Here is an 18,106-nt window from a genome sequence, read left to right on the forward strand (position 1 = left end):
ACAACTCACACTCATATACAACAACTCACTTTTATACACAACAACTCACTTTCATATACAACAACTCACTTTTATATACAACAACTAACACTCATATACAACAACTCACTTTTATGTACAACTCACACTCATATACAACAACTCACTTTTATATACAACAACTCACACTCATATACAACAACTCACTTTTATAGACAACAACTCACACTCATATACAACAACTCACTTTTATATGCAACTCACACTCATATACAACAACTCACTTTTATATACAACTCACTTTTATATACAACAACTCACACTCACATACAGCAAATCACTTTCATATACAAGTCACTTCTATATACAACAACTCACTTCTATATACAACCACTCACACTCATATACAACTCACTTTCATATACAACAAGTCACTTCTATATACAACAACTCACTTTTATATACAGCCACTCACACTCATATACAACAACTCACTTTCATACACAAGTCACTTCTATATACAACAACTCACTTTTATATACAACAACTCACTTTTATATGCACCCACTCACACTCATATACAACAACTCACTTTTATATACAACAACTCACACTCATATACAACAACTCACTTTTATATACAACCACTCACTTCTATATACAACAATTCACTTTTATATACAACCACTCACACTCATCTACAACAACTCGCTTTTATATACAACAACTCACTTTTATATACAACAACTCACACTCATATACAACTCACTTTTATATACAACCACTCACTTCTATATACAACTCACTTTTATATACAACCACTCACACTCATATACAACAACTCACTTTCATAAACAACAAGTCACTTCTATATACAACAACTCACTTTTATATACAACTCACACCCATATACAACAACTCACTTTTATATACAACAGCTCACACTCATATACAACCACTCACTTTTATATACAACAACTCACTTTCATATACAACAACTCACTTTTATATACAACAACTCATATACAACTCACTTTTATATACACAACTCACTTTTATATACAACAACTCACTTTCATATACAACCACTCACATTCATATACAACAAGTCACTTTCATATACAACCACTCACATTCATATACAACAATCACTCACATTCATATACAACAACTCATATTCATGTACAACAACTCACATTCATATACAACAACTCACATTCATAGACAACAACTCACACTCATATACAACTCACTTTCATATACAACTACTCACATTCATATACAACAACTCACTTTCATATACAACCACTCACATTCATATACAACAACTCACATTCATATACAACAACTCACATTCATAGACAACAACTCACACTCATATAAAACAACTCACTTTCATATACAACCACTCACATTCATATGCAATCACTCACATTCATATACAACAACTCACATTCATAGACAACAACTCACACTCATATAAAACAACTCACTTTCATATACAACCACTCACATTCATATGCAATCACTCACATTCATATACAACAACTCACATTCATGTACAACCACTGACATTCATGTAAACAACTCACTTTCGTATACAACAACTCACACTCATATACAACAACTCACTTTTATATACAACCACTCACTTCTATATACAACTCACTTTTATATACAACCACTCACACTCATATACAACAACTCACTTTCATAAACAACAAGTCACTTCTATATACAACTCACACCCATATACAACAACTCACTTTTATATACAACAGCTCACACTCATATACAACCACTCACTTTTATATACAACAACTCACTTTTATATACAACAACTCACACTCATATACAACAACTCACTTTTATATACAATAACTCACTTTCATATACAACAACTCACTTTTATATACAACAGCTCATATACAACTCACTTTTATATACACAACTCACTTTTATATACAACCAATCACATTCATATACAACAATCACTCACATTCATATACAACCACTCACGTTCATATTCAACAACTCACACTCATATACAACAACTCACTTTTATATACAACAACTCACACTCATATATAACAACTCACTTTTATATACAACAACTCACTTTCATATACAACCACTCACATTCATATACAACATTCACTCACATTCATATACAACCACTCACATTCATATACAACAACTCACACTCATATACAACAACTCACTTTCATATACAACCACTCACATTCGTATACAACAATCACTCACATTCATATACAACAACTCACATTCATAGACAACAACTCACATTCATATAAACGACTCACACTCATATACAACAAGTCACTTTCATATACAACCACTCACATTCATATACAACAATCACTCACATTCATATACAACAACTCATATTCATGTACAACAACTCACATTCATATACAACAACTCACATTCATAGACAACAACTCACACTCATATACAACTCACTTTCATATACAACTACTCACATTCATATACAACAACTCACTTTCATATACAACCACTCACATTCATATACAACAACTCACATTCATATACAACAACTCACACTCATATAAAACAACTCACTTTCATATACAACCACTCACATTCATATGCAATCACTCACATTCATATACAACAACTCACATTCATGTACAACCACTCACATTCATGTAAACAATTCACTTTCGTATACAACCACTCACATTCATATACAACAACTCACTTTCATATACAACCACTCATTTTCATATACAACCACTCGCATTCATATACAACAACTCCCATTCATATACAACAACTCACTTTCATATACACCCACTGACATTCACATACAATAACTCCCATTCATATACAACAACTCACATTCATTTACAACAACCACTCACATTAATATACAACTGACATTTATACACAACAACTCACATTCATATACAACAACCACCCACATTCATATAAACAACTCACTTTCATATACAACCATTCATTTTCATATCCAACCACCCACATTCATATACAACTCACATTCATATACAACAACTAACGTTCATAGAGAATCACTCACATTCATATACAAAAACCCACATTCATATACAACATTTCACTTTCATATACAACCATTCACATTCATATACAACCATTCACTTTCATATACAACCACTCACATTCATATACAGCAACTCACATTCATATACAACAGCTCACTTTCATATACAACCACTCACTTTCATATACAACAACTCACATTCATATACAACAATTCACTTTCATATACAGCCATTCACATTCATATACAACAACTCACATTCATATACAACAACTCACTTTCATATACAACCACTCACATTCATATGGAACAACTCACATTCATATGCAGCAACTCACTTTCATATACAACCACTCACATTCATATACAACAACTCACATTCATATACAGCAACTCACATTCATATACAACAATTCACTTTCATATACAACCACTCACTTTCATATACAACAACTCACATTCATATACAGCAACTCACATTCATATACAACAATTCACTTTCATATACAACCATTCACATTCATATACAACAACTCACATTCATATGCAGCAACTCACTTTCATATACAACCACTCACATTCATATACAACAACTCATATTAATATACAACAGCACACTTTCATATACAGCCTTTCACATTCATATACACCAATTCACAATCATATACAACAACTCACTTTCATATACAACCACTCACATTCATATGCAACAACTCACTTTCATATACAACCACTCGCATTCATATACAACAACTCAAATTCATATACAACAACTCACATTCATATACAACAACCAGCCACATTCATAAAAACACTCACTTTCATATACAACCACTCATTTTCATATACAACAACTCACATTCATACACAACCATCACATTCATATACAACAACTCACTTTCATACACACCCACTGACATTCATATACAAAACTCACTTTCATATACAACCACTCACATTCATATACAACAACCCATATTCATAATCAACAACTCCCATTCATATACAACTCACAATCATATAAAACCACTCACATTAGCTCACTGGGCTAAATCGCTGGTTTTTAAAGCAGACCAAGGCAGGCCAGCAGCACGGTTCAATTCCCGTTCCAGCCTCCCCAGACAGGCACCGGACTGTGGCGACTAGGGGCTTCTTTTCACAGTAACTTCATTGAAGCCTACTCGTGACAATAAGCGATTTTCATTTCATTTCATTTCACATTTATATACAACAATCACTCACATTCATATAAACAACTCACTTTCATATACAACCACTCACTTTCATATACAACAACTCACATTCATATACAGCAACTCACATTCATATACAACAATTCACTTTCATATACAACCATTCACATTCATATACAACAACTCACATTCATATGCAAAAGTCACTTTCATATTCAACCACTCACATTCATATACAACAACTCATGTTCTTATACAGCAATGCACATATACAACAACTCATGTTCATGTACAACAATAACTCACATTCATATACAACAACTCACTTTCATATACAACTCACATTCATATTTAATAATTCACATTCATACACAACTCACTTTCATATACAACAACTCACATTCATTTCCAACAACAGCTCCCATTGGTATACAACAACTCACATTCATATACAACTCACTTCCATATACAACAATTCACATTCATATACAACAAAAACAGCTCACATTCATATACATCAACTCACTTTCATATGCAACAATTCACATTCATATACAACTCACATACATATACTACTCACATTCATATGCAACTACTCACATTCATATGCAACAACTCACTTTCATATACAACAACTCACTTTCATATACAACAACTCACATTCATAAAAAGGTGAAGTTTGGACTGTTGTATCCGGCCCATCTCTGATCATGCACGAGGAACAGCCCTTTTATTTCGAGTCGCCTGAGGACGCGCTGGATTTCGCGAAAAGGAAAGGACTGGTGGTGGACTGAGAACTTCTGAACTTTGCTGCAAAGTTCTTGGGGTTTTTTGGGTTTTTTTCTGTTCTTTTTTTAAAAAGTTTCCCGTTTTTCGTTTTGTGGACGCTGTAATGCATTTTGCATTGATTTGGGACCAGCGGTAGAGCTGAGTGAGTTAAGGTTTTCATTTGCACTGTTGGGGGATGGAGGTGTGCTTGTTTAGATTTTGGTGTTTTTCTGTCGGGCATTTGTGTGGGGATTGTTTGATGTTGGAGTATGTTTGTGTGAGTGGGGGGAGGGTGGGGAGGGGACAATAGGGGGGAGACTATCCGGCGCCAGGGATAGGGGCACCAAGCTAGCTGGGCGGGCTAGCTCACAGAAGCGCAGTGGGGGGTGTGCATATGTTCGGTTTATTAAAGGGGTTGGGTTACAGAGTGTTGTTACTAGGGAGGGAAGGGGGTAAATGTTCTGCTGACGAGGGAAGGACTTGGGCTAAGGGACAGAGAGGAAGTTGGGGTGGAGGCTGCCGGGGGGGCGGACCGGTGGAGGCGCGGAGCATGGGCTGGAGGCGGGTCCAAAAAAGGGGATGGCTTATTTTGTTATGCTCTTGACGTAGCATAAGCTGCTTCCCTGATGTGCACTCTGGCAAAGGAAGGTCCAGACTTGGAGTTAGCTTTAACACATTTATTAAACTGTTAACAATTCTCCTACTTGGATTCGACACTCCTCTTAATCCTGCTATAGCTACTCAGACTGACTAACCAGTCTGCTACAATCCATGTGGTGGGTGTGATGTGTTTCAATCAACCCTCTCTGTACTCACTAAATGTCTCCACTAGAAAGAGGAAGATCATGTGTGCTGTGTCCTTATATATGGGTTGGTGTAATGCACCCTTGTGGTAGTGGCACCCCTATGTGTGGCTTGACTGCCCATTGGTCGTGTCCTTTTCTTACCGGCCTATTGGTTGAATGTCTGTGTGTCATGATGTCTCTGGTGCTCCCTCTAGTGTTTATCTAGTCTAAGTGTATTTACATTAACCCCTTGTGTACTTACAGTGATGCATATCACCACATCCCCCCTTTTCTCATGTTACATATTTTCTGTACAGTGTGAAAGAAAATGTTACAAACTAGGTAGATAAGTGATGACATGTACAAATCATGATGAGTGATGATTACACAATAAGTCCAAATCATATGCATGAGTCCAAAGTTCATGAATTATTCTGATCGAGTGTCTTTCTTGTTTGGTTGGTGAGTTGATGGTGGCATTGTCAACGCCGTCAGTGCCCCTGTGCGTAAGGAACAAAGAAATGGTCAAATCACTTCGTTGTCTGAGGTGGACTCGTTCTTTCTTTCGATGCTTGTGGTGGTAATTCTTGATGGCATCTGTCCTGAAAGCCAGGTTGCCTGTTGGTAGTGCAGCAAATGTGAATTGGTAAGATGCATCGTCCTGCCATGGTCTGTCATTGTACTGAGCTGAGCAGTAACAGTGTCCCTCATTTGCAGAGCTATACCATGTCGTACCAGTCGTAGTTCCATTGGTGTTGTTTTTGTTGTGCTTGTTGCCGACGTTGTTGCCTTTGGTGCGCTTCTTGCGTCTTTGATGTTGTTGTTGTGTTGGTTGGTTTTGTTGTCGTGTTTGCTGCGCTCAAGGACCACACTCTGTGGATAATATGAGTCCTTCTCACAGTTACACGTGTCAGCGTGCTTTGTGGCATCTGCTGTTTCCTTGAGCGTGCCGTCCCTGGGATCGCGGCGCTCCCCGTCTGGAGTCATGTCCGGCTTACTTGAATCAGTTTTGGCTTGTCGATGCTCCCCATCTGGAGCCCTTTCTGGTTCAGCTGAATCAGCTTTGGTTTCTTGATGCTCCCCGTCCGGAGTCATTTCAGGTTCACTTGAATTTTCTGAAGTTTCATGATGCTCCCCATCCGGAATCAAAACATTCAGGAATGCATTTGCTTGTGGAGAATCTCGAGCAGATGAGGTTTGAATTAACGTGGGGTCACCGGAGTCACCAGTAGTCTCACTGTGATTGTCGAGTGCCACTGTACATTCTAGCTGAGGTCCGTCACGTTGCACATCTTGTGTGGGAAGTGGGGTGCCGTCGTCACTTGTCGCACAGACAGTGGGTAGAGCCTCAGTGCCTTATTGCTTTGCACTTGAGTGTGGTAGACTGTCAGAGTCTGCTTGCTGTACACTTGAGCGTGGCAGACTTGCATTGTCTGCTGCTGGTTGCTCAGAGGAGGTTGCTAGACCTTCATGGTCTCGTTCATGCAAGGACTGCGCTCTGGAGTCTTGCGTTGCTTCCATCGTGGGGTCCGTCCACGAGCTCACTGTGGAGGCTTGTGTCACTCCCTCTGTGGAGTCTTGCAGCGTTCCTTGTGTGGAATCATGCATTGGTCTCGCTGTGGAGACTGTCATCACTGCTTGTTCATGCAAGGACTGCGCTCTGGGGTCTTGCGTTTCTCCTATCGTGGAGGCTGCCCACGAGTTCGTTGTGGAGGTTTGTGTCACTGGAGTCATTTTCTGTGTGGAGACGTGCAGTTGCCTCGCTGTGGAGTCTTTCACCGCTTTCTGTGTGGAGGCTAGGACCCTTTGTGGTGCGTGGACCACTCTGTGTGGAGTCGGGGACTCTTCGCGGTGCGCGCACCACTCTCTGTGTGGAGGCTAGGACCCTTTGTGGTGCGCGGACCACTCTCTGTGTGGAGTCGGGGACTCTTCGCGGTGCGCGGACCACTCTCTGTGTGGAGTCGGGACCCTTCGCGGTGCGCGGACCACTCTCTGTGTGGAGTCGGGGACTCTTCGCGGTGCGTGGACCACTCTCTGTGTGGCAGCAGGCCACTCTCTGTGGGCTTGTACCACTCTCTGTCTCTTGGTGTCAGGACGCAGCATAATCCTGCACTCACGAGTCGGGATGTCGTATATGCTGAGCTGAAGATCCTCAAATCCGAAGAACACATTTCCGTCTGTGTCGGATTCTTCACTGTAGAACACATCTCGTTGCGGTTCGGATTTGATACTGGGGCCGCCATCTCCAATGATGAAATCATCGTCTGAGCCGTAGTCTTCTAGGACCATATCATCACGTTTTGTGTCGGAGCTGGCATTGGGCTCGCGATGTCCAAAGAAGAAATCAAGGTCTGAGTCATAGTCTTCAAGGACTGTATCATTTCTGTGGGCGGTGCTAACTGCTTGTTGCAGGGTTCTGTGGAGGTTACTGTCAGCTACTGGTCGAAGTTCAGACATTGTGCTGTCGTTCCAGGTGAAAGAATCTTGTTTTGAGGCTTCAGAATTTTTTTTTCTTGTTTTGGGACATGTCCCCATTAAGTGGGCGTGGTCCGGGGCCTCTGACGTCACGACGCTTGCAATGTAGAGCGTAGGAAGCGATTGCGCAGGCGCAGATCGCTGTTCCTTTACTTTGCGCATTTCTCTCAACTGCGCATGTGCGGTACCTTTTCCAAGATGGCCACCAATCAAAATTGTCGTTCCATGCTCGTCCACCCCGGCCTCGTATTGGCGCCTCTTTTACCGTTTTCTGTTGGTTTCTTTGTCTTTTCCTCGCAGTATCGTTCAAACTTGTCCAGGACTGTCTGGAATTCACTCTTGTCTTGCCCTTTGGAGAACTTGAATGTTTTGAAGATTTCTTCTGCTCCTGCACCCGCGATGGTGAGCAGAAGCTCTGTCTTTTCAGCATCGGCCACATCTTGTAGGTCGGCTGCTACCAGGAAGATCCCAAACCTTTGCCTGAATGCACGCCAGTTTGCACTGAGATTGCCGTGGCACCTGAGCCGCTGTGGAACCGGAATCTCGATCACCTTGCCTGGGTGTTGTTGCTGGTTGTCACGGTTTGCTGAGTTGAAAATATATGGATCTAAACAGTCACTCCTTGGTATCATGTTTTGTTCTGCTCTTGACGTAGCATAAGCTGCTTCCTTGATGTGCACTCTGACAAAGGAAGGTTCAGACTTGGAGATAGCTTTAACACATTTATTAAACTGTTAACAATTCTCCTACTTGGATTTCACTCTCCTGTTAATCCTGCTATAGTTACACAGACTAACTAACCAGTCTGCTACAATCCACGTGGTGGGTGTGATGTGTTTCAATCAACCCTGTCTGTACTTACTAAGTGTCTCCACTGGAAAGAGGAAGATCATGTGTGTTGTGTCCTTATATATGGGTTGGTGTAATGCCCCCCTGTGGTAGTGTCACCTCTGGGTGTGTCGTGACTGCCCATTGGTCGTGTCTTATCTTACTGGCCTATTGGTTGAATGTCTGTGTGTCATGATGTCTCTGGTGCTCCCTCTAGTGTTTATCTGGTCTAAGTGTATTTACATTAACCCCTTGTGCACTTACAGTGATGCATATCACCACATGGCTGATCGGCGAAGCGGGGGGGGGGGGGCAATGAGCCCCTCAACTAGACTGATCACCTGGAATGTTCGAGGGTTAAATGGGCCGGTCAAGAGGGCACGTGTGTTCGCGCATCTTAGGGGACTGAAGGCAGACGTGGTAATGTTGCAGGAGACGCACCTTAGAGTAACTGACCAGATTAGATTGAGGAAAGGCTGGGTCAGTCAGGTCTTTCACTCGGGACTCGACTCAAAGACTAGAGGGGTCGCGATCCTGATCAATAAGCGGGTGGTGTTTGAGGCGGGTAGAATAGTCTCGGATGTGGGAGGTCGGTACATTATAGTCAGTGGGAAACTGGGGGGCAGCTGAGAAAGGCGAGGGTGGGCGATCTATGAGTATGGAGAGAAGGCCAGCAGAATGCTTGCACAGCAGCTTAGGAAGAGGGAGGCAGCCAGGGAGATAGGGAAAGTAAATGACGGAGATGGGAACCTCGTTGGAGATTCAGCAGGGGTGAATAAGGAGTTTAGGGATTTCTACAGTAGGCTGTACAGGTCGGAACCCCCTACGGGGCTGGAGGGGATGAGGCACCTCTTGGAGGGGCTGAATTTCCCAGGTGGACGGGGAGCTGGTAGAAGGGCTGGGGGCCCCGATCGGGCTGGAAGAGATAGTGGAGGGTCTGAAGGCCATGCAGGCGGGTAAAGCCCCGGGGCCGGACGGGTACCCAGTGGAGTTTTATCAAAAGTTCTCTGGGATATTGGGGCCGATGATGTTGAGGATGTTCAATGAGGCAAGGGAGGAGGGGGGGGGGGGGGGGGGTGTGCTGCTGCTCCTGACGATGTCACAGGCCACAATTGCACTGATTCTGAAGCGGGACAAGAACCCGGAGCTGTGTGGGTCCTACAGGCCGATATCTCTGTTGAATGTGGACGCCAAGCTGCTGGCCAAAATGTTGTCCTCCGGGATTGAGGATTGTGTTCCAGACATTATTGGGGAGGACCGGACGGGGTTTGTTAAGGGTAGGCAGTTGGTGGCCAATGTAATAAGGCTGTTAAATGTGATCATGGTGCCCCCGGAAGGAAGGGAGGTGGGGGTAGTGATCGCAATGGATGTAAAAAAGGCTTTTGATTGGGTAGAATGGGATTATCTGTGTGAGGTACTGAGACGGTTCGGATTCGGGCGGGGCTTTATTGATTGGGTCAGGTTGCTGTATCAGGCTCCTGTGGCAAGCGTACGGACGAATAGGACAACATCGAGCTATTTTAGACTGCACCGGGGGACGAGACAGGGGTGCCCCCTCTCCCCACTGTTGTTTGCGCTGGCGATAGAGCCGTTGGCAATTGCTCTGAGAGTCTCAAGGGGCTGGAAGGGGCTGGTCTGGGGCGGAGGAGGGGGGATGGAGCACAGAGTCTCGCTCTATGCAGACGACCTGCTTCTGTATGTATCGGACCCAATACAAGGGATGGAAGAAATCTTGAGGATTCTAGGGGAATTTGGCTGGTTTTCGGGGTATAAGCTAAATATGGGGAAAAGTGAGATGTTTGCGGTCCAGGCGAGGGGACAGGAGAGGCGACTGGGGGAGCTGCCATTTAGATTAGTAGGGGGAAGCTTTAGGTACCTAGGCATTCAAGTGGTGCGGGAATGGGACCGGCTGCATAAATTAAATCTGGCCCGACTAGTGGACCAAATGAAGGACGATTTTTGGAGATTGTCACTGGTTGGAGGGTGCAGACGGTGAAGATGACGGTCATCCCGAGATTCCTGTTTGTATTTCAGTGTCTCCCCATCTTTATCCCGAGGTCCTTTTTTAAATGGGTCAACAAAGTGATCACTGGCTTCGTCTGGGCGGGCAAGACCCCGCGGGTAAGCAAGGTAATGAGTGGAGTCGGGGAGAGGGCAGGCTGGCGCTGCCAAATTTTAGTAACTATTACTGGGCGGCGAATATAGCCATGATCAGGAAGTGGGTGGTGGGGGTGGGTCGGCATGGGAGCGAATGGAGGCGGCCTCATGTAAGGGCACCAATTTGGGGGCGTTGATAACGGCGCCACTGCCGTTCCCGCCGGCACGGTACTCCGCCAGTCCCGTGGTGGTGGCGGCCCTGAGAGTCTGGGGGCATTGGAGGAGACACGTGGGAGCAGAGGGAGCATCGGTCTGGTCCCCAATCTGTAATAATCACTGGTTTGCCCCGGGAAGTATGAATGGGGGGTTCCGGATATGGCAGAGAGCAGAGATTGAGAGGATGGGGGATATGTTTATAGAGGGGAGCTTTCCGAATATGAGGGCGCTGGAGGAGAAGTTTGGGTTGGCGAGGGGAAACAAATTCAGGTATCTGCAGGTGCGGGACTTCCTACGTAAACAGGTGTTCACCTTCCTGCTCCTACCGCTAAGGGGGATGCAGGACAGGGTAGTTTCCAGAGGGTGGGTAGGAGAAGGGAGCGTCTCTGGCATTTACATCGAACTTATGGGGTCAGAGGAGACGCAGACCGAGGAGCTGAAGCGCAAGTGGGAGGAGGAGCTGGGAGGAGAGATAGAGGATGGTCTATGGGCGGACGCGTTTCGTAGAGTCAACGCGTCTGCAACATGTGCCAGGCTCAGCCTGATACAATTCAAGGTCGTTCACCGGGCTCACATGACAGTGGCCCGGATGAGCAGATTCTTTGGGGTGGAAGACAGGTGCGCAAAATGTGTGGGAGGACCAGCGAACCATGTCCACATGTTTTCATAGAATTTACAGTGCAGAAGGAGGCCATTCGGCCCATCGAGTCTGCACCGGTTCTTGGAACGAGCACCCTACCCAAGGTCAACACCTCCACCCTATCCCCATAACCCAATAACCCCACCCAACACTAAGGGCAATTTTGGACACTAAGGGCAATTTATCATGGCCAATCCACCGAACCTGCACATCTTTGGACTGTGGGAGGAAACCGGAGCACCCGGAGGAAACCCACGCAGGCACGGGGAGAACGTGCAGACTCCGCACAGACAGTGACCCAAGCCGGAATCGAACCTTTTTGGACATGTCCGAAGCTTAGGGGATTTTGGCAGGGGTTTGCAGATGTCATGTCCAAGGTGTTGAAAACAAGGGTGGCACCGAGTCCAGAGGTGGCGATTTTCGGGGGTCGGAAGACCCGGGAATCCAGGAGAAAGAGGCAGATGTTCTGGCCTTTGCCCGGAGACGGATACTATTAGCCTGGAGGGACTCAAAGCCCCGAAGTCGGAGACCTGGCTATCGGACATTGCTAGCTTTCTCTGTCTGGAGAAAATCAAGTTCGCCTTGAGAGGGTCACTGTTAGGGTTCGCCCGGAGGTGGCAACCGTTCGTCGACTTCTTCGCATAAAATTAATCGTCAGCAGAAGGGGGGGGGGGGGGGGTTAGTTTAGCTTAGAGTAGGGGGTTGGTGAAGGTGGGACCTGTAAGGGAGGGAGACGGCTTTTGCACTATGTTTATAGGCTCATGTACATTGTTTATTTTGTTGTTGTTACAATACCAAAAATACCTCAATAAAATGTTTATTAAAAGAAAACAACTCACATTCATCTACAACTTGCATTCAAATACAACAACAACTTGATGCGATCATCAATTCACACGAGACAGAGAGTTGAAGTGAATAATGGCTTTAATCGACTAGAACAGTGCCTGCCTGCGACTGCTCTGCACTGAGAGCCGCATACAGAACAGCTGCTCTATATACCTCCCCTCAAGGGGGCGGAGCCCACCAGGGCACCAACATGATACAAGCGGTGTAATACAGTACAATGGTCCATAGATGGAGCCCACATGGGCAACAGCATAGTACAATGTAATACAGTGGTGAATGGTTACCATAATATGTTCACCACATTCACCCCCTGTTAAAAATTGAAGTCCGGCAGGGGTGAAGTGCTCACAGGTTGAGTCTGTCCGGCACCCTGATCGTGCACTGCGATCGCCTGAGCTCTGGTTTCGCAGCAGGCACGGGTGTCGAACTCGCGATGCGGGCACAGGTGTGAACTCTGGGAGTGTGTCTTCTGGAGGTTCATCCCTGTAGGTCGGCGATGGGGGGAGGAGGAAGAGGAGGGGGTGTGGAGGCTATGTAGGGGCGGGGGTGCTGTTCGGTGTAGGTTGGGGAGATAGGTGATGGTAGGGGATCCTGCGGGTGCCAGGTCCCAGAGGGAGACCGTATCTTGTCGGCCGTCGGGGTGTGCCACGTATGCATACTGGGGGTTGGCGTGAAGGAGCTGGACCCTCTCGACCAGGGGGTCGGACTTATGGCTTCTCACGTGTTTCCAGAGGAGTACGGACCCTGGTGTCTTCAGCCACGCTGGAAGCGAGATCCCGGAGGTGGATTTCCGGGGGAAAACAAATAGGCGGTCATCAGGGGTCTCGTTCGTGGCTGTGCAAAGAAGTGACCTAATGGAGTGGAGCGTGTCGGGGAGGACCTCCAGTGGGAAACTGGGAGATTCCTAGACCGCAAGGCCAGGAGGACGGCCATCCAACCGTCGTGTTCTCCCTCTCCACCTGTCCGTTTCCCCGGGGGTTGTACCTGGTAGTCCTGCTCGAGGCGATGCCCTTACCGAGCAGGTACTGACGCAGTTCGTCGCTCATGGACGAGGAGCCCCGGTCACTGTGGACGTAAGTGGGGAAACCGAACAAGGTGAAGACACTATGCAGGGCCTTAATGACGGTGGCCACGGTCATGTCGGGGCAGGGGATTGCAAAGGGGAAGCGGGAGTACTCGTCAATGACGTTGAAGAAATACGCGTTGCGGTTGGGAGAGGGGAGGGGCCCTTTGAAGTCAATACTGATGCGCTCGAAGAGCCGGGATGCCTTCACCAGGTGGGCCTTATCCGGTCGATAGAAGTGCGGCTTACACTCCGCGCAGATTTGGCAGTCCCTGGTCATGGCCCTGACCTCCTCAGTGGAGTAGGGCAGGTTGCGGGCCTTGATGTAGTGGATAAGCCGGGTGACCCCCGGGTGGCAGAGGTCATTGTGGATGGCCCGGAGTCGGTTATCTTGTTCGCTGGCCCATGCGCGGCGGGATAGGGCATCTGGGGGCTCGTTGAGCTTCCCAGGACGATACACTATATCGTAATTATAGGTGGAGAGTTCGATCCTGCACCTCAAGATTTTATCGTTCTTGATCTTGCCCCGCTGCGTATTGTCGAACATGAAGTGTGAAAAAATCCCTTTGGCTTCCGCGGCCTGTGGGTCGAGTTCCAGTGGGTCAGGTTTGAGGGCTGCTTCCATCGTGATGTTGTAGTTGATTAAATTGATGCGACCATCAATTCACACGAGACAGAGAGTTGAAGTGAACAGTGGCTTTAATCAACTAGAACAGTGCCTGCCTGCGACTGCTCTGCACTGAGAGCTGCCTACAGGGCAGCTGCTCTATGTACCTCCCCTCAAGGGAGCGGAGCCCACAAGGGCACCAACATGATACAAGCGGTGTAATACAGTACAATGGTCCATAGGTGGAGCCCACATGGGCAACAGCATAGTACAATGTAATACAGTGGTGAATGGTTACCATAATACGTTCACCACACAACTCATATTTATATACAACAACAATTCACATTCATAGACAACAACAACTCACATTCATATACAAATCTCACATGAACAAAGAACAAAGAAAAGTACAGCACAGGAACAGGCCCTTCGGCCCTCCAAGCCTGCGCCGACCATGCTGCCTGACTAAACTACAATCTTCTACACTTCCGGGGTCCGTATCCGTCTATTCCCATCCTATTCATGTATTTGTCAAGATGCCCCTTAAACGTCACTATCGTCCCTGCTTCCACCACCTCCTCCAGCAGCGTGTTCCAGGCACCCACTACCCTCTGTGTAAAAAACCTGCCTCGTACATCTCCTCTAAACCTTGCCCCTCGCACCTTAAACCTATGCCCCCTAGTAATTGACCGCTCTACTCTGGGTAAAAGTCTCTGACTATCCACTGTGCCTATGCCCGTCATAATTTTGTAGACCTCTATCAGGTCACCCCTCAACCTCCGCCGTTCCAGTGAGAACAAACCGAGTTTATTCAACCTCTCCTCACAGCTAATGCCCTCCATACCAGGCAACAGCCTGGTAAATCTCTTCTGCACCCTCTCTGCAGCATATACAAAATTCACATTCATATACAACAACAATTCACATTGATATGCAACAACATAGAAACTTAGAAAATAGGAGCAGGAGGAGGCCATTCGGCCCTTCGAGCCTGCTCCGTCATTCATTATAATCATGGCTGATCATCCAACTCAATAGCCTGGTCCTGCTTTCCACCCATATCCTTTGATCCCTTCAATCCCAAGAGTTACATCTAATTCCTTCTTGAAAATGTACAATATTTTGGACTCAACTACTTTCCGCGCTAATGAATTCCACAGGCTTGCCACTCAGTGGGTCAAGAATTTTCTCCTCACCTCAGTCTTAAACGGTCTGCCCCGTATCCTCAGACTTTAACTCCTGGTTCTGGACACCCCGACCATCAGGAACATCTTTTCTGCATCTTCCATGTCTTGTCCTGTTAGAATTTTATAGTATTCCAGAAGATCTCCACTCATTTTCCTGAGGTTCAGCGACACAACCCTAACCGACTCCAACTCTCCTCATAAGTCAGTCCCGCCATCCAAGGAATCAGTTCAGTAAAGCTTTGCTGCTCTCCCTCCATCGCAACAATATCCTTCCTCAGATAAGGAGACCAAAACTGCCCACAATATTCCAGGTCTGGCCTCACCAAGACCCTGTATAATTGCACCCTGCTCCTATACTTGAACCTTCTCGCTATGATGCCCAACCTACTATTTGCTTCTTTACCGCCTGCTGCACCTGCACGCTTAGTTTCAGCAAATGGTGTCTGAGGACACCCAGGTTTCATTGTACATTCTGCTCTCTCAATTATCCTCCTCACAGCTCACTCTCCCACCCAAGTTTGCATCATGTGCAAATTTGGAGATATTACATTTTGTTCCCTCATCTAAATCATTAATATACATTGTGAACAACTGGCACCAACAACTCTCATTCATGTACAACAGCAACTTTCATTTAAATAGTTATATAGAACAAAATCTGGCATTCGTGTACAACAAGTTGCATTTAAATGCAGCAGTTTGATCATAAATACAACGTGTATCATAGATCATAGAATTTACAGTGCAGAAGGAGGCCATTCGGCCCGTCAAGTCTGCACCGGCTCTTGGAAAGAGCACCCTACCCAAGGTCAACACCCCCACCCCATCCCCATAACCCAGTAATCCCACCCAACACTAAGGGCAATTTTGGACACTAAGAGCAATTATTCATGGCCAATCCACCTAACCTGCACATCTTTGGACTGTGGGAGGAAACCGGAGCACCCGGAGGAAACCCACGCACACACGGGGAGGATGTGCAGACTCCCCACAGACAGTGACCCAAGCCGGAATCGAACCTGGGACCGAGGAGCTCTGAAGCAATTGTGCTATCCACAATGCTACCGTGCTGCCCGTTGGACAATCGATGGGCAATCTAAAGTTGGAGTCTGTACGTCACCTTTGACGCAGAAACTGATCCGAGGAATTCAATCGGACAAGAAAAAAACTAACACATGGTCAAGTCATGAAAAACGTCTTCAGAGAAGTAGTTAGTAAGGAGTATCATCAAGGAAGCGAGAGGGGCAGAGAGGCAGAGAGCTTTAGTGGGGGGGGGATTGTCCAGCATCCAACCCAGGCAACTGGAGGCCTGGCCTTCCCTGGCTGTGTGAAACAAGTGAGGATGCACAAGGCCAGAATCGGGTAGCACAGAGTTCTTGGGGCGCCCAGGGCTGGTCAGGTTACAGAGCGAGGAGCAGGTGAGGCCATGGAGGGATTTGAAAACAAGGATGAGAAATTTAAATTTACTTCATTGTAAATCTTGTACTTTCACTGACAGTGTTGATGGGGTCAGTATAGATGGAGCTTTACTCTGTATCTAACCCCGTGCTGTACCTGTCCTGGGAGTGTTTGATGGGGACAGTGCAGAGGGAGCTTTACTCTGTATCTAACCCCGTGCTGTACTGTCCTGGGAGTGTTTGATGGGGACAGTGTAGATGGAGCTATACTCTGTATCTAACCCCGTGCTGTACCTGTCCTGGGAGTGTTTGATGGGGACAGTGTAGACGGAGCTTTACTCTGTATCTAACCCCGTGCTGTACCTGTCCTGGGAGTGTTTGATGGGGACAGTGTAGACGGAGCTTTACTCTGTATCTAACCCGCGCTGTACCTGTCCTGGGAGTGTTTGATGGGGACAGTGGAGAGGGAGCTTTACTCTGTATCTAACACTGTGTTGTACCTGTCCTGGGAGTGTTTGATGGGGACAGTGTAGACGGAGCTTTACTCTGTATCTAACCCCGTGCTGTACCTGTCCTGGGAGTGTTTGATAGGTACAGTGTAGACGGAGCTTTACTCTGTATCTAACCCCGTGCTGTACCTGTCCTGGGAGTGTTTGATAGGTACAGTGTAGAGGGAGCTTTACTCTGTATCTAACCCCGTGCTGTACCTGTCCTGGGAGTATTTGATGGGGGCAGTGTAGAGGGAGCTTTACTCTGTATCTAACCCTATCCTGCACCTGTCCTGGGAGTGTTTGATGGGGACAGTGTAGAGGGAGCTTTACTCTGTATCTAACCCCGTGCTGTCCCTGTCCTGGGAGTGTTTGATGGGGACAGTGTAGAGGGAGCTTTACTCTGTATCTAACCCCGTGCTGTATCTGTCCTGGGAGTGTTTGATGGGGACAGTGTCGAGGGAGCT

Source organism: Scyliorhinus torazame, chromosome 14, assembly GCF_047496885.1.
Source record: "Scyliorhinus torazame isolate Kashiwa2021f chromosome 14, sScyTor2.1, whole genome shotgun sequence".
NCBI lineage: Eukaryota > Metazoa > Chordata > Chondrichthyes > Carcharhiniformes > Scyliorhinidae > Scyliorhinus > Scyliorhinus torazame.